The 18,624-nt window shown below is 51.5% G+C and overlaps 1 long non-coding RNA gene across 1 annotated transcript in view; it reads left to right on the top strand.

The window, feature by feature from the left end:
- LOC131821962 (uncharacterized) overlaps window positions 1-11,010 on the top strand; it is a 30,046-nt gene extending 19,036 nt beyond the window's left edge. Inside the window, exon 4 of the long non-coding RNA XR_009350027.1 lies at window positions 4,717-11,010. This is a non-coding gene — a long non-coding RNA (uncharacterized LOC131821962). The remainder of the gene's footprint in view (window positions 1-4,716) is intronic.
- Window positions 11,011-18,624: the final 7,614 nt, after the last annotated feature.

Consider the following 18,624-nt stretch of genomic DNA (forward strand, 5'->3'; position numbering starts at 1 on the left):
GGGGGAGGGGGCATCTGGGTGGCTCAGTCGGTTAAATGTCCAACTTTGACTCTTGGTTTAGGCTCAGGTCATGATCTCAGGGTGGTAGGTTTGAGCCCCATGTCCGGCTCTGTGCCCAGCATGGAGTCCGCTTAAGATTATCTCTCTCCCTCTCCCTCCTCCTTCTGCCCCTCCCCATTCTCTCTCTCTAAAATAAATAAAATCTTTAAAAGGAAAAAAAAAAAAAAAAAAGGTTGGTGGCAGGAAGGGAGAGATGTTAAGAAATCTGTGTGGAAATTTATCTGAACAACTGAAGTACACTGACCGTACCTACTTTATCATGACATCAGGTCAAACCCAACAAAGAAAACTAATTTTAAGATAAAGTTCTGGTGTGATAGAGAGAGAGAGAGAGAGAGAGAGAGAGTGTGTGTGTGTGTGTGTGTGTGTAGTTGTGCAAGCTTCTTCTCCTCTCTGGGCTTGAGGTTAGCCTGTTCTACATCAAGTCATTATTCTAGAACCTGTTTTGGGGAGGCTCCAAGGGAGCCAATGCTACAGAAATATTTAAACTTTCAAACAAACTTGAATTTCACACATGCCACTCTCTTTCTTCTCTGCCCTTTTACACTGTGGGGCACTGATTCTGTGGAGTTCCGAGCTGGCCACCAGAGTAGCCAAGAAACATCACCTGCTCCCCTTCTCCTTCGTGTGGGTGCTGATTCACAGTAAAGGCTAGGGAACCACTGTGTGGAAGCGTGGAAGCTACTGTCCAGGCTGCCTTCAGAGCCCCAGTGATAACAGTCTGATGTTTATGGGTTCAGGGTAGACTGAACAGCCAGCTGCCTGCACCAGGAAAGTCCCTGGGTCGAAAAATATATCCCCGACCAGCCTGTGGTAAATGCCTGAAATTCCACCATTAGCAATGCATTCCTTTGGTTATGCCATGCCATTCTCAGGCCACAGTTTTCAAGTGAAAATGCCACTCCAGGGAGTAACATGTGAAGTCTCTGACAATTAATGATGAATGAGTGTTTCAGCTCATTCCTGAGAGAGGTGGGCATTGGCTGCCTGGCTGGTTGGATTGCGGCACAGGAGAAGGACGATGGGAGGAGTGGGGATGTGGAGGGCAAACTTGGACAAACTTGGACAGCTAGGCCATTATGACACTTCTAAAACGTGACCTTAATTCTTTGCCACTCTTGCCAACACGAGGTGGGATTGACGGCCTTTCCCCTTGAATGCAGGTGGGCTTGTGACTGCTTCAACCCAGAGATGGTGGCTAAGGCCCCCCATGTTACTTCTGAGGCTTTAGAGTCCTAAGAGGCCATGCAGCTTCCTCCCAGTTCTCTCTAACACTCACTTTAGGAGCCCCCGGTCATCATAGGAGAATTCCAGGTATCTTGAGACCCCATGCTGGAAAGGCCATTCTGGTGGACAGGGCGAGCTGAGCCTGGCCTGCCAGCCATCCCTGCCAAGGCTCTACATATCTGAGTGAAGACTCCAGAACAATCCACCTGCCAGCTAAATACCAGCGAGACCTCCCTCAATGCATTGAGGACAAGAGTTTCACAATCAAACCCTACCCGAATTCCTGACCCGTGAAATTATAGCATATCATAAAACAGTTGCTGTAGGGCACTCATGACTGGAGGCACTTATTATGCAGAAGTGGATAACTGGAATTGTCATGTGCCTAGAACCTGGCCTGATCCAGTCAGCTTCGCCGCCGGCAGATACAGATGCTCCTGGGGTTGGGGAAAGGGGTGCAGGGGGGAGCCGGGGCTGATCCATCAGAAACCAGCTACCTTGAGTCTTTAGAAATGATGCCCAGCCCATATTTGAGGCCGACTGCTCTGGCCCACTACAGAGCCATTTACCTGCTAGCCCACAGAACCTTCTGCACATGCAGGGTTGGGAGTGGAAGACCTTGGGGAGTCCTTCTTGCCTTCCTTCACTGACGAACACACTGAATTTTCACGGTGTGAGGCGACTCCCAGCTCCTCTGGTGTCCCCTGCGGGACCTGGTACCCGGCTCTTAGAACCCCAGAGAGGCAGTGTTAAGATTTTGTGCCAAAAGCACAGGCGTGGGCTCCAAAGCCAAGAAGCTCTGGGTTCAAGACCTGGCTTCTTCACCTCTTGGTTTTGTTGGCCTTGGTTGGATGACTCTGTTTCCTCCTATGTGAAATGGGGACAGCAGAGCCCCATTCACAAGGTTAACGTGAGAGTTGCGTGACAGGGCATGTGGCACAGTCCTGGCAGGCCCAGGAGTCACCTTTGCCCCATCACTCCCTCAGGGGCCCTTTCCACTTCAGCACTCAGAAGCCCCACCCAGAAGCACCGGCTCAGGCGGCCCGATGTCACCCTCGTCCTGTGGTGGGGAGGTAGAAGGAAGATGCCTCGGGAGACCCCTGGGAGAGAGCTGAGTTGCCCGGGTACACCCCCCGTGCTCCCTGAGGCCCACTAGCCTTTCCTGGCTCATTCCCTAGTCCAGACCAGTTCCCTCAAAGCACCCTCTTACAGAGAGAGGGCCACGGGGTAGAGGCCTCTCCTTAGCAGAATTGGCAGATTGTGTTATGGCCCAGGTTTTCTATTTCTTCCCCCCGGGCCACCTCTGGAACAGAGCTGTGGGGTGGGGCTAGACCAGGAAATAAAGTCAAGCCATCAAAAGTCCTCCAAACCAACCACAGCCAACTATGGTGGTAGTCTCCTTAAAGCCTGCTCTTCAGATGGCCAAGGACCACATGTCCCGGAGGGCCCCTCTTGCATAAGGAATCTGGAGATCCCAGATCCCTGACATGTCTGTGAGAGGGTGCAGAGGGGAGGAAGGGAGGGCTGGGGAGCCTGAACCTTCAGGAAGGTTCTGTCTTCCCTAGCTCGCAGTGCCCACCCCCATCCTGGGGTGCAGCCCAGGGGGAGGCAGCAGGTGAGGAGCTCCCAGAGACACTTTCCTGGCCAGGCAGATCAGGGTAGGGAGGGTGAGGCCGGGCAGGGCAGGGCAGGGCAGAGCAGGGCTGGGCAGGGTAGGGCAGAGCAGGGCAGGGCCAGGCCAAGTCAGGTGGGCCGGCCCAGAGACCTCCATTCGTTGGGAAATCTTTTCACTTGCAGATGGCTATGTTCAGTTAGCACATTGTTGCTTTTCTGGAAAAACAGACTGTTCTTAGGGGAGGGAAGCTGGAGTTGGGAGGTTTTTTTTTTGAAAACGTGAGGGACGTGAATAGAACACCTTTTCTTTCTTTTTTCTTCTGTGTAAGCGGTAGTCACCAGGTCTGTGTACTCTCCCCCTCGGGGGTTTTCCAGACTCCCCCGTTCTTCCTTTCCATTCTGACCTACTTTGAGCTCCCTCAGAAGCAGACTCGGAAATGTGAGCAGAACTGGTTTATTTGGAGGAACCGAGTGGAGCTGGGGAGGTGAGCAGGGGAAGGGAAGGAAGCATCATCAAGAAAGCTACCTCTCCATGGGCCACCGGGTTCAGGGCGCCTGCCTCAGAGTGTCCCCTCTTGGGGACCGGGGCGCTGAGTAATGATCTTCCCACTCCTGTGTTCTCTGGCCGAGAGCCTGGCCTGCGTGCGGCCTCGAGCCAGCCCTCGGGTCGGAGGTCGCCCTAGCTGGCGCACACGCAGGGACTAGGAGTGCCAGGGACATCTGGGCAGGGCAACACCTGCGCCTGCTCCCGCTTCCCTCCCTTCGGACCTGTCCCTGTCACTCACCACGATGTCCACATCCCCGCCCCGGGCACCTCGAACTCAGCAAAGATCACGGTCATCCCCTGGATTCTCCCTCTGAGCTTCTGAGAAGGAAGGTCAGTGGCAGAAAGAGCCTCAGAAAGGGGCAGACTCTTCCCTCCTGGGTGTGGACAGGACTCCTCTCTCTCCCCCCATCACGGCCTTCAGAGGAGACAGGCCCTGGCCGCAAGCTGCCCTTGGCTGTCTTTCTAGAACGGCCCTGCCTCATTCCACACTTCCCCTCAGCCCCCGTGCATCCCAGAGCCAGAGGGTGGGCTTGGCATTCCGTCAGCCTTCACTCCGGGGGGCCCCAGACCTCACCTGGCTTTGCTAAGCTTCCACGCTCTGCTAACTTGGGCCCAGCTGTCACTGCTGCGGCCAAGCCTTGACACACACAGAGCGGTGAGGTTTGTTTTTATTTTCCGTTTCTAAGGCTCCTTCTCTCCCAGGAGCAGGAGGTGATGGGGAAGCTGTAATTTGCTAAACAGCCATTAATCTTCACATCAATCCCGAGAGGCAGGTAGAACTTCTCAGTCAAAACACACAGAGCTGTGATGAGACGGGGCAGGCAGCGTAAGGCGCGCCGGGCTTTGCACTTGGCCAAGCCCTGGCTTCCCCAGGGCAGAACTGCTGACCTCGCCCCTGGGCTGTGGCCCACAGAGAACGTTCTCTCTGCAGAAGGGCAGGAGAACTGGACATCAAGGATCATTCTGCTGTTCCTGCGGCACCCCCAGTCTCTCTCCAAGCCCTCTCTCTGACGGGGTGGAGAGAGAGTGACACGGCCTTGGAGGAAGACAGACGTGGGTTTGAATCTTGCTCTGTCACTTTTTTTTCCATCCAGCAAATATTAATGAGTTCCTATTATGTTCCTGGCACTTTTCTAGTTGTGGGAATACGGTGATAGATGTTGGGGTTTTGGGAGGGTCTATTAATAACACTCTTCTTGTCCTCCCGACCGATGGAGAAATGGACGTGGAAGTCCAAAAGGTAGGGCTCAAAATGTCCTTTATTACAGGAAAGGGCATCTAAGCAGATGTGGCTCCAGATCTGGCAGGACAATTGTTTTGCTGACATTCGCTCTGGCGTCAGTTGGACCTGCTCAGCTCCAGGCAGAATGGAAGACCACGGCAAGCGGAGATGATGGGCTTTCTCTGGGCAGAAGGGGTGGAGAGCCCCAGGCCTAGATTTGCCCCAACTCATCAGATAAGTCACTTGCCTTGTCTGGGCCCCTCCAGATGTAGCTCCTGAGGTAAGAATGTGAGTGCAAGGCGGGTATTTGGGGGTGGACCCCAGGAAACATGAGGAGGGCGGGGGGCCACCGGCCAAAAGTCGCAGAGCCTGGCCTATGCTCAGTGCTCAGTAAATGATCATCCTTGTCCACCCCTCATTCAGCAGGCAGATCATGTAACCCCAGGATGTGGCAGTTTGGCTGTGCTCCCACCCCGACACTTTGGGGGATGTGACATCAATGGCAGTGTAGATGGTGGCACTCGGGATCCCCGGCCCCCCCGCCCCCCACCACCAGCAGTGTGGTGGCTGAGCTATGGGTGGGGAGGACAAAGGTGACGGGAATCAGAAGGAAGGAGCCCCTGTCTGTGACTCAAGGGGGAAACGGAATTACTCAGTGACTTTGCCAAACTCTGCATTCGTCTTCCCTTGGTACCAGAGGCGTCACAGTGTGGGTGGGCTCACATGTGCACACACACACGTGCACAAATGCAGACACATGCGAACACACCATACACAAGTTACCCACATTTACAACATGTCCTCACGCGCGTGGGCACGCACACACCCCTAGTCATTCACCCGTACATCTCACCTTTGTCGTTGCTGTCTATGATCCCATCAGGCAGGAGGGGTCCTAAAGGGCAGGCCTGGCAAGGTAGCCTCTGTGTGAAGCTTTGTCCCCTCCCTTCTAGTCTGGCCTCACCCCCAACCTGCCCCCCGACCAAGAGCTAGTCAGGCAGTGACCTGGCTCTCTGGCTTCTGCCATTTCTGCATCCGGCTTTTCATTTTGGCTCCGGTCGTGATCTCATGTGTTGGTGGGATTGAGCCCCTCATCAGGCTCTGGGCTTGGCGGGGAGTCTACTTAGAGATTCTCTCCCTCAGCCCCTTTCTCCCTCCCCGGAATAAATAAGTCCATTTTTAAAAAAAAAAAAAAAAAGAGAAAGAAAGAAGGAAGGAAGGAATGTAGAAAGAAAGAAGAAAACCACCACCACCATCTGTGTTGCTCATGTGTCTACAATAGGTAATTTGGGCTGTGCTCATCCGGGGCCCTCATGCAGAATGAGGGATGAGTGAGAATGTGTGTTTACTGAGAACCTAGTACTTGCCAGGCTGTGACTCTCAGGCTTTGACTCTTAGCCAGTGGTCACCCCGGAAGTTCGGCTTCTGAGGGCTGGCGGGAAGCTGGAGCACAGGGCTAAGTGGACCATGGCTCTCAGCCCTCAGCGACTGGCCTGGCATGAAGGGTGGCTGAAGATTCCAAGAACAGTCAGCACTTTTTAAGCCTCAGCGTACCTGATGTTTATGACTTGCCAAAGCAGGTCAATGACCAAGTCCAAGGTCAGCATGGGAGGGCACTACCAAAGGGCAGGGAAGGATATGGGGCCAATATTTTGCAATCTACCACAGGCAGCCTAGCAGGGAGGGTATACGGGCACAGACCTTCCCTCAGAGATGCGATCCCAAGCCCCACCCCACAGCGGGCCGCAGGCTTCTGCTGGACAGCAGTGCCGCAGACTCGAATCCCCAGTCCCAGGTCCCAACACCGGATGGCCAGGCAGAAGAAGCCTCTGGAGTGCATGGATGGATATTGAATGCACATCGCTTCTGGCAGCAAGGTGGGCAGCAAGGCGACTTAAACCTCATCCGGACTCTCCAAAGCCCTCTGTGGCCTGGGAACCTCATCGGGGGTCCTTGTTCCAGACGGGGAACACCTGGGGTTTGCACCAACACTTGATTACTTTCACTTGTCTCGTGAAAAATGGCCCATGTTTAAGGATTCATAAAACTTAGGAAATGCATCACTGAGCCTATAAGGCCGTGAGAGCCCCATGTAGAGAACGACTTCAAAAGAAGATTCATCAAACTAATTACTTCTCCCCCCCAAACCCTCGCCCCCACCCCGCCCCTCTTTCCGCTTGGCTTGCTCAGAAAGATGTACAGCCTCGTCGGCTAGGCTGCTCCGAAGCCAGACTCCCGGGTCGGCTTGTGTGGGAGGGGCGGCGAGACACTCTGGCCCTCGATCTTTCTCCGACTTTCTGGGCAGACAAGAGTTTTTCCTGCTGGTTCATCTATTCTGGAGGCTGAGGCAAGGCCAGGGTGCCTAAGGGGCGGGGGTTGGGGGGTGGGAAGAGGGGAGGGATACTGGGAGGCAGGAAGGTTCTGTGTCGTCCATCTCTCCGAGACAGATTCTGTACAACCCCCCCACCCCATGGCGCCTCCTGCTTGTCCCCTGGGCTGATCTCTGGGTTCACCCCCAGCTGTGGTGCACAGCCACTGAGCCTGCTGCCCCTTTCCGGCCTCAAGTATCTGCCTCTTCCTCTCTGCCTCCCTTCCTAGGGCTTTCTGGAGAAGCATGGGAGTTAGCTTGGCAGAAGGCAAGGTACAGCGCTAGGGTTTGCGGTCACCAGGGTCAACACCAGCCGGCGAGGGATGAGAGTTTATGATGAATACTTCAGCTTCACGTCTGTAGTGAGTCGAATGGTGACCCCTGCCAAAATGTGTCCAACCCAAAACTGTGAGTGCAACTTTGTTGGACAAAGGGTCTTTGTAGACCTAGTCGAGTTAGGGATCTCAGGGTCATTCTGGATTATTCAAGTGGACTCTCCGTCCAATGACAAGCATCCTTAGAAGAGAAGGGGAGAGGACGTGGAGAAGAGAAGGTGACACGAAGGCAGAGGCAGAAATGGGAGAGCTGCGTCTACAAGCCGGAGAAAACCAAGGCCCGCCAGCAGCCTCCGCAAGTTAGGAAGGAGGCATGGAACAGCTTATCCCCTGAAGTCTCCAGAAGGGAGCAACCCTGCTGACACCTTGGTTTCAGACTTCCCACCTCTCGAACTGCGAGACAGCACATTTCTGTTGTAAGCCTCCCAGTCTGTGCTACTTTATTCCAGCAGCCCTAGGACCCTGATACAGCTCCCCTCAGTGGGATGACTCTGGCATGGGTTCAGAACAGTTCTGAAGAGGGTCCCCAACAGGATCGAACCCCAGCTGCAGGTGGTGCCTTATTTGGCAGAAGGGACTTTGCAGGTGTGATGACTTGAAGGATCTTGCAATGGGGACATCATCCCGGCTTATCCAAGTGAGCCCGGTGTGATCGCAGGGGTCCTTTGAAGAGGAAGACAGGAGGTCAGAGGAGGAGGAGAAGGCGGTTATGTGGCCATAGACCTAGAGGTTGGAGTGATGCGGCCCTGAGGCAAGGAAAACCAGCAGCCTCTAGAAGCTAAAAGAAGGAAAGAACAGATTATGAACCTGTTAACCAGTTGCTGGGCTCCACCTGTTGGAATACAAGGTCCAGTAAGATATGGTCTTGGCCTCGGGTCCACAGAGTGCAGTTCTGATTCGGAGACAGCTCAGAGCCTAGAAGCAGCGGGGAGACCACCAACGCCTGTGGGAAGGGGATTCCTGAGCCACTGCCCCAAATGGAACAAAGGTGCTCCTTGATACCTTGAGCCAAAGCAGTTAGGACCTCTCAACTGTCACTCTTCCACATCCCTGCCCCCTCCCAGCCCCCTGTGCAAAGGCTCAGTAGTAATAGTCACAGCTGGGATAACCAGTGGTCCTAGTAGCAATAATTACCACCGTCCCAGCGCTGACATTGCCAACACCCCAGGCCTTAGACTCCAGTGTGCTGATGGAGGCTCAGCTTCCCATCTGAGAAGTCCTTATCGTCCCAGCATCACCCAGAATGGCAGGTGTTCTGGGTTCCTGAACACGATTCTAATTGTATAGAGGGGGGTGAAGGGGGGGGTCCCCACACCCAACAGCAAGCAATGTTCTGGATGCCAGCTGGGTGTCCTACCATTCAAGGCAGTTCTGACTCCATCTCCCCAGAGACGGCACCAGACCCAGCAGGTAAGGGCTCAGGTCCTCCAAGATCGCACCCCCGTACCCTCACATGCCAGCCCAAGGCCAGGCTGTCGCCTGTGCTTCTGACCCACAGGCTATAAATCAGAGGTTCCCATGACCCCCTCCTTCCTTGGGTTTGATTAATTTGCTAGAGCAGCTCACACAACTCAAATGTTTCACGTCCCTGATCAGCTTATTTGTAAAAGGATAAAACTCCGGAACATCCAGGTGGAAGAGATGCACAGGGTGAGGTCTGGGGTAAGAGGTGTGGAGCTTCCACGCCCTCTCCCCAAATCCCTCTGAGTTCACCAACACAGAACTCTCCCAACCCCGTCCTTTTGGGTTTTTATGGAGGCTTCATCACACAGGCATGATGGATGAAGTCATTGCATTGGCGATGGTTACGACCTCCAGCCCCCCTCTCCTTCCCCAGGGTGGGGGGGTGGGGGGGTTAGGAGGAAAGTTTCAATCCCCCAGTCACTTGGTTGGTTCCCCTGGCAACCAGCCCCCATCTGGAGGTGTTTTCCAAAAGTCACTTCATTAACATAACAAAAGATACCTTTGCGACTCTCCTCTCTGGATTTTCCATAGTTTCCAGGAACTCTTTGCCAGGACTGAGGTTGAAGATCAAATATGTCTTTCTTATTACAAATCAGTGTCACAGCAGCCATGGTCACTGCAAAGTCTGAGCTCTCTCTCGAGTCCTAGAAACTACTTCATCTGAGGTGAGAACTGTGTGTGGTGTGGGGGAAATACAGAAGGTTCCAGATGGACCTCAGAGAGGCTCCTTCTCTTTCTTTCTCCTTCTCTGATCAGACACCCACCTCCTCCCCGCCCCTTACGTCTTCCATGTGGCCTCGCAGAGGACTGGGGCTTGGAAAATGCGTGGTCACAGTGATGCCTACCTTTGGTAAATGAGATGTAGGCATTACCGCAAGAGATAACTAGGACTAAAAGCAGAAATAACACAACCTCCCCAATGTCTGTGAAAAGGAGTTCCCAAGCCACAGGCCAGAGGGATTCATTTGTCTAGAATCAGGGAAGGCTCCGAGGAGGAGGTGGCATTCGCCGTGAGGAAATGCTGGGATGGGGGCAAGTGGTTTTGGGGAGGAATGGCAGGAACAGAGCCAGAGGTAGAAAGAAGTTTCCAGGGCCCCGGTAAGGAACTGTCCCAGGTGACCTCCCCTGTGTCTGGCCCCAGAGGGAGCCCCCTGAGCCCGTCCTCAGTCCTGCCCTCAGAGGCCCAAAGCCCGGGCCACACTCCACCATGACAGCAGGGACCCACTGCAGGCCAGCAGCCCAGACAGGTGAGTGGCAGGGCTGGGGGCCAAGAGGTCGGGAGCACCCATGCCATTTCCATTTGGCCAGGGCTGGTCTGGCTTGCAGGGGATACAATGACTGATGGACCGGAAGGGTGTCTGCTGTCTGCACTTGCTTCCCTTCACTGTGGCACAAACTTTCTAGAGGGCACCTTGGTCATGGGTCAAAAGCTTGATCAAGACCCGGCAATTCTAGAAAGAGGAAGTGGAATCCACAACACAGGTGAGCTCAATCACAGTGTAGTTTATTGTAGTGAAAACTTGCACAGGACTTCAAATGAACCATGGGAGGTACATTTAGTAAGTGATAACGTTTTCATACAGCAGAATGCTGCATAGCCATTAACTCAGCGTAGATCTATTTTTATCTAGGGAAATACTCGCGATCTACCGTTAAGGGAATAAAGCAGTTTTCGAATTAGTTCCTGTGGCATCTCCTAAGTTCGTTGAACTAGATCTATGGAAACGTAGACGTCTGCAGAGGTGACTGTTTAAGATGTACACCGCTGCAGGGGCACCTGGGTGGCTCAGTGGGTTAAGCCTCTGCCTTCGGCTCCGGTCATCATCCCAGGGTCCTGGGATCAAGCCCCGAGTTGGGCTCTCGGCTCGGCAGGGAGTCGGCTTCCCCCTCTCTCTCTGTCTGCCTCTCTGCCTACTTGTGATCTCTGTGTGTCAAATAAATAAATAAAATATTAAAAAAAAAAAAAGATGTACACCGCTGCAGGTTCACAGTGGCTGGCGCAGGCCAGGGGAACTTGGGGTGATTTCCATCTTCACTATGTGGCTTGTCTATGTCGTTGGTTTATAGTGGGTTTTATTTATTTATTTGTTTAAAAAATATAGGGACGCCTGGCTGGCTCAGCGGATAGAGCTCAGGACTCTTGATCTCAGGGTAGTGAGTTTGAGCCCCACTTTGGGTGTATATTTTACTTAAAAAAAAAATATATATATATAGGGGCGCCTGGGTGGCTCAGTGGGTTAAAAGCCTCTGCCTTCGGCTCAGGTCATGATCTCAGGGTCCTGGGATCGAGCCTCGCATCGGGCTCTCTGCTTGGCGAGGAGCCTGCTTCTTCCCTCTCTCTCTCTGCCTGCCTCTCTGCCTACTTGTGATCTCTCTCTATCAAATAAATAAATAAAATATTTAAAATATATATATATATGTGTGTGTGTGTGTGTGTGTATACACACATATATAATATTTACTTAAAATACTATATGTATATATAGTTCACATGTACTTTTTTTTTTTTAGATTTTATTTATTTATTTGACAGACGGAGATCACAAGCAGGCAGAGAAGCAGGCAGAGAGAGGAGGAAGCAGGCTCCCTGCTGAGCAGAGAGCCCGATGTGGGGCTCGATCCCAGAACCCCGGGATCATGACCTGAGCTGAAGGCAGAGGCTTTAACCCACTGAGCCACCCAGGCACCCCTCACATGTACTTTTTATGTCATTTTATTTTTTACTATTTTGAAAGATTTTATTTATTTATTTATTAAAGAACACAAGCCAGGGGAGGGGCAGAGGGAGAGGGAGAAGCAGACTCTCTGCTGAGCAGGGAGCCTGATGTGGGGCTCCATCCCAGGACCCTGGGATCATGACCTGAGCCGAAGGCAGATGTTTAACCCACTGAGCCACCCAGGTGCCCCCTACTTATGTCATTTCAAAAGGCAAGGGTTTCTTGGGGTGCCTGGGTGGCTCAGTCGGTTAAGCATCTGCCTTCGGCTCAGGTCATGATCCCAGGATCCTGGGATCGAGGCCCATGTAGGGCTCCCTGCTCAAGGGGGAATCTGCTTTTCTCTCTGCCTTTCCCCACACCTGACTCATGTGCACTCTCTCTCCCTCTCTCTCAAATGAATAAATAAAATCTTTAAAAAAAAAAAAAAAGCGATGGTTTCTTTACCTGTATTTCCTCACCTCTAGTGATTTTTGGATTCTCTTCTCTAGGCCCATATGAGCTCCCCAGGGAGAAATGTCCACAGTGGGAGACCCTGGGCTTACAGGGCCAACAGCGTGTATGGTCACGACCGCCCAGAGCAGGACAGGATCCCAGAAGCAGCAAAGGAGACTCGTGGCAGTCGCTATGGTCCAAGATGCAGGGCTAGGCCATGAACGCAGAGGGGGGCCCCAGTGCAGAGGGCAGGGGCTGAAAGGAATGACAGGAGAGGACAGGAGCCTCGAGCAGTGGGGGACCAGAGGTCTCCATGGTACCCGAATCACAGGGGGCAACTGAGGCTTTAAAGCAGCCACACAGGCCCAGGGCGTAGACAGCTGCTCTGTGCTGTTTGAGCTGGGCACCCCCCCCCATCACTCCAGGGTGAGTGAGAAAGAAGGAGTTAACATCTGGAACCTTCTTCCCGTGGAAGCTGCTCCTAGCGCGAAGCTGCATTTGTGAAAAATGGGCTCAATTTGATATTTGGAGAGCAATGAAATTGAAATCATTTCAAATTTTAAATGCCCAACATATTGAGACCCACCCTCGGATAGATCTTCCAAATTACACTGCAAGCTCTCCATGCCTATCTCCAGGAGGGGTTCTTTGCCAAAAAGATTCGTCTCCATGAGTTGGAAAACAAAAGGCCTGGGTCTCCCTGAGCCCAAGCCCTCAGTGTGCTACCGAAAGGCTTCTGCGTGGGCCGGAGGAGTGTGTTTTTCTTCCTCTCTCAGGTAATGAATTTGATCTAATGGGACTGTCTAAGTGCCCAGATACCATGGTGATAGGCACCCCATAAACACAGAGATAAACAGGTAGAGAGATATATGGAGGCAAGCATAATTTGCTTCTAAGTGCCTTTTCACTAGTATAAATAAAGCAAGAAAATAAAGTTGTTGCAGGCACTTGCAATACTAATGTCAGGAGGAAATTAAGCACTAATTACAGTGTTAAGGATAAATGAAAAGGCCCACCTGGTCTGTGTGCGTGGGCTGAGTGGGCAGGGCCAAGAGAGACCAGAGAAAAGGCCCTGGGGCCATCTCCCCAGGTCCACCTAGGAGGTTCTCTGCAGACAGTTTCCACAGGCCCCATGGGTTCCTGTGTTTCTCCACCAAAAGGTACCCAGGGGGTGGCCCAGGGGGTACCCTTGGGCTGGACTGGGGAGTTAGGGAGGGGGAGGGGGACAGGCTGAGTGTTAAATGCCCCAGGAGAGCAAGAGGCACCCTCAGCCAATGAGTAATGGGAACCGAAGGCTAAATACCCCAGCTGCCTGGCATCCCTGTAGATGGACAAGATAATTGCAGTGTCTTCTACAGGGTCCAGAATGCCTCCGCAGCGCATGGGGTAATCCAGCCGAGAACACACCTTAACTGGCTTTCCCCACTTCCCTTTCTCACTTCCCCAACCAGCCATCACTGCCCTTCCTGCACAAACAACAGCGCGGGCCCATCTGCTTTGGGGGGGGGGGGGGGGCCTCAAACCAAGACGGGAGGGTTTGCACCCGCTGACTTGGTCAGGAAGCAGAGCCTGGAGCCTGCAGCCAGCTTGGGCGGGAGCCCAGAGCCCACTCTCAGAGGGGCCCCGATGCTTGGTCCAAGGTTCAAGGTTCAAGACTCCGTCTTGAAATCCAATCATTTGGTCTTTGAACTTGGCTTTCCCAAGTGACGGCTGATGGGGCAATGGAGCGTGCGTGATGCGTCGCACAGATAACACAGGGTGCCACTTGGGGCTCTGCAGACAGCAAAACCCAGGGGATTCCCTAGCAACCGTGGGCACACATGCAAGCCTAGGGCAGTCCCTAGAGCAGCAGAGCCCCAAGGCCCAGAGTGGGGGTGCTGATGGCAGCTGCAGGGGAGTAGGAGGGGGTGCCCCGTGTGGAGTTGGCGCCGGGACCCCTGGTGGGAAACCAGCGAGCCAGGCAATGCACAGACCCCATCCCTGTGGCACTGGCACCAATATTAGCTCTCCCGCCTGAGCGCCTGCACAGGAACTGCCAGAGCCGAGACAGTAAACTTTGTCAATACATTTTCCAAAAATAAAAGCGTACACATGGATGTTGCAATCAAGCATAGCGGGGAGTTAGAGTTTTTCAGTGAGTTTAGAATCTCGGGTTTTGAAAACCACCGCAACGCTGCGTGACAAATATCCACAGGCTTAGACATAGAAATTAAATTTAAAGATCATCAAATTCAGCGGAAAAGAACGCTCTTTTTGCAGGAAGCTTCAGATGAACCAATTATTAACAGACCATTTTAAAATTAATTTTTCCTTATAATTGAAGATACAACAATAAAACGCATAAACAGGCATCTTGAATTATATATAAATCATGAAGCCACTTTTAATTTCTTCCATGACCTCCACGAGTTACAGGAAACGTCAGAGAAAATATTAAAATGCCTTTGTATAAATTTACATTTAAAATTAATTTCGGCTTAGGCAAAACTGATTTGTATCGTTGATTTTGGGCGGGGGTGGAGGGGGGGGAATGCTCCGCAAGACTCAGCTCTAGACGTACTGAAAATTTTGAATTTCAAAATGTAATGTACTTTGAAATAATTCATCAGAAATGTATCCCAACATCATCACAGCCCATAAAAAGACTCTATACAGGTCTGGTAATGGTTGCACCACAGAAAGATCCTCTTCAAAATTAAAAATTACCAAAGTTACCTGCAACCTCACATTTGCCAAGGGCGACCGATGTCACATTCAATTCCTTTTGACTGAAGATGAAGTAGCTACAAGTATAAATTCTGATGACCTAAATAAACGAATTTGTAGAAAAGTGAGCTGGAAAATAGGATCAACCACGATGGCACATGAGTAAAGTATTACTGATTTTATTGCATAAAATCAAGACACCAAAAATATTGTCCCGCAGTTTGTAAGTTTTCATTGTTATTCACAAATCACTATTACTCCAATGGTCTCTTATAGGTAGGAAAACATTTTTAAAGGAGAAAGCGGTATCTACACTTCAGGAACCATAACAGCACTTTTTCCCTGCTTTTCGAGCCAGGGGCCTTGCATTTTCGCTTTGTACTGAGCCCCACAAATTACGGAGGCAGCCTGCCTGCTGAGTTTGCTCACCAAGTTTTCTGGGGCAGGGAGGTTAGGCTTTGGTCTCCAGATGTGACACCGACTTTCTTCTTAATCCTGCAGCAGCCCTCCCCCATCTCTGTTTGCGTGGTTGGCAATAGAACGGAACAAGAGGTAAACGGTAGGGACATCTGGTGGGCTCCAGCAGTGGACGGTGCAACTCGTAATCTTGGAGTCGTGAATTCAAGGCACACAGGCTGAGTAGAGATGACTTTTAAAAAAAGAGAGAGAGAGAGAAATTGTAAGGAGTTCTTGGGCCCAGGACCTTTTTTAACCCCTGTTTCACAAACTGGGTCTTTGTCATCCAGCCATTGGCTACACGCTTCCTGTGGGCAAGGAGGTTCCCCACACCCGAGGACATTTCCCGAGGAAGAACACAGCTGGTGAGTCATCAGCAGCTGGGGGCTGGCTAGACTGGCCTTGAAGGGGGGCATCGGAGTAGAAGACAATAGTCTCTACTACAGTCCACCCCTTGCACCACTGCATTCACTGCTGCTTGTAATGAGTTTAGTCTGCTTGGGGAAAGCTTGTCCAGGATTCTGGAGTCTTGTTTTCTGAGAAAATTAAGAGAAGAGTTAGTGGGAGAATTATAGTCCCAGCTGCTGCTGAAGTTGGTTTTGAAGCCATAATAGGTCCACTTCCCATTCTTCCTTTCCCTCCTCCCACTCTCCCGTCTTCTATAGAGTCCCCTCCACGAGCACCCTTTTATTTAGTCACCTTTCCTGATGTGGTGATAAAGACCCTTACTCCTGAAAGGTCTGCACCCTGGGTCACCAAGACCTTCTTAGGCTATGACTGCCATACTTGTCCATTTATCATTAATAGTCAGCAGAAGAGTGCCAAGAGATTCCTCCATGGGTCATTCAGGATCCTTCACTATTCCAGGTACGTGACAGCTGCTCTGTCTCTAATGATCAGGATTCCACTGCCACTGCCATGATGGTGACTTCTTTCTCTGCCTGCTGGTCACTTGGCAGGAGGTCAAGAGACTGGGAGGCCACTGAATCTTACTGTATCCCCTCAGGTACACATTCCTCTTCTGAGAACGGAGACCTCTAGATCCACATCATGGAACCAGAAGCACAAATTCCCTGAGTGGATCAATAGGATCGATATTAATTGGGCCCTCTTGTTTCTACCTCTTGGTTCCACCTCTTGGTTCCTGGAACCACATATCCTACTACTGGGGACACAGTGCCATATAATCGTTGTTGATTTCACATATGTCCAATGTTCTGGAGGCTGGCATCTCATCCTTGCAGAATATGTCCTCCAAGCTGGTGCATCAGCAGCACCAAAACAGGCCATTTTTCCATGTTATCATGCCAACAGCTCCTGGGCAGTGCAGTATGAAATAGAACCAGAGCATCCTGTGGCCATGTGCCCACTGTCACACGTCATTTGCTCATTTGTCTGAGGTGATGTTATAAGAATCCACGTTAGTAATTCAAAGGTTCCATAAGCCCTCAGAATTGGTACAAACTCAACCTCGGCCTTGTCCTTTATCCATCAGCTGGTCACAAGGGTCTCCCCAAATGTGGTGTCCATTGAGGCCCATTGGACAGGAGAGGCCAATCCATATTGCATGTTGGTCCCAGTCAAGATCAATCATTGCCCTTTCCAGGGTGGAAGTGAACCTGCTGCCAAGTGGACAACTGGTATCCTTGAGTAATGGTGCCATATTGGAAGTTTAGCATTGGTCTCTGTTAATGACAGGTTGAATGCCCAGCAGTGCCAGTAGCTACATCAGCCTAGTGAGAAGGAGCCAGTGTGGTTGGACCCATGAATAACTGCCATTGTCACCATCATGATTACTTCATTTGTGCACCTATGATGCCATTGTGCCAGCATTGGGGTGGCCAATGACAGAAGGTAACTGATGTCAACTGATAGACTGCTACTTGGTTGTTTAGTGCCTCTTCTGTTGCAGACAGTCTCTGGTGGTTATTTATGTGTGATAGGAAGATCATACTTTGTGCATAGCCCCTTACATCCCTCCACATGCCTCTTCCCCAGGCCAGTTTGTCCCTCATCTTCTAATCTTTCTCCTTCCTGGAATCTGACCCACCAGCCTGGCCTTTTGCCACTGCCTGTGAGTCTATGTTTTCTTCCTTTAGGCCACTTTCTGCACAAGGTAAATTATCAGGCATATCATCTAGATCTCCGACCACTGAGAGGATTTCTCCTTGCTTCTTTCAGGGGCATCCCCAAGTGGGGCCATATGAGGCAACAATCCACTTTTGGCTTGTACCAGCATACCACGTTGAGCCATCTGTGACTCAACCTCAACCTTTTCCCTTATGGGTCATAAGGGACCCCCCAGATGTGGCCATTTGAGGTCAGCTGAAGGAGAGATGCTGGGGCAACAGTGGTGGATGACATGAACATCTGGCCACCTGTTTGTGCAGTGTAGTTGGGCTCCCTGGTCCTGCTTGTGCCCGACCCAAGGATACCTCTCCTGTCATACGATGGATTGCTACTGGGCCCACCCAAACTTATGGTTTGCTGGGTCTTATAGCCCTAGCTCATGCTGGGCAGTTCTGATCACATAATCACCTGCCATCCCATATTTTAGTGCTCTGTCTCCATCAGGGCTCAGTGGTAGGCAGGGAGCTGTTTCCTAAGTGGCACTGCTCAGTCTTGCTCCAGAAGCCAGAACCAGGCCCCTGGCTTTTGATTCTTCTATTGGGGCTTGCTATCAACTCCATCCAGCATCTTATCCCACCACACTTACCTCAATGAGAAGCTCATATGGCCTGAGTTCCAGGGCTGTTTGCACTGTTGCCTAGACTCGCTCCACAGTTCTTTCCTGCTCTAGGCCCTACTCAGAGTTGGCAGCCTTCTGTACCACCCAGTTACTGGGTCTCCCTACGTGCAGAACATGCCACCCTAAGACCCCAGGGAGGCTTACCAAATATGGCGCCCCATTCTGAGTGGTGAGACATGATTTAGTAAGTTGCCTTTCACTTTGTACAGGATGTTCCAGCATGCCCCAGCCCACTGGGAGCCTCAGACCTTCATGGATATGATAGGGTACCAATTGTCATAGGGTTCGTCACCCATTCTCTGCAGTTCATGTGTCTTATCAAGATCTCCAGCATACGCAGCCCTTGTCACTCATCTGTTCCCAATAATAAGACACCACCAACATGGTTCATCCGTGTACTGTCTTGCAGAATGTCCAGATGGTCCAGAGCTCTTCAGATGATGTTTTGAGAGAGGGTGGGAAAGTTCACATAGCCCTGGAGCAAGGCCATCCCTGTCTACTATTGTCCATCCCACAAGAATATAAGCCATTAGATATAGCAAAGCATGTTTTGATAATTATCTAGCTGAGTTCCAGGGACCAGATGAAATTAGGGTCCCCTATGATTCTGCCATCTTAACTCCCCAACAAGATAGCAAAGAACGCACTTGCCAGATCCATGGCCACATACTATGTACTGGAAGCAAAGATGCCCCACTGGGTAAAACAGATGGAATTGCGGTTGCTG

Source organism: Mustela lutreola, chromosome X (genome assembly GCF_030435805.1).
Source record: "Mustela lutreola isolate mMusLut2 chromosome X, mMusLut2.pri, whole genome shotgun sequence".
NCBI classification, from domain to species: Eukaryota; Metazoa; Chordata; class Mammalia; order Carnivora; family Mustelidae; genus Mustela; species Mustela lutreola.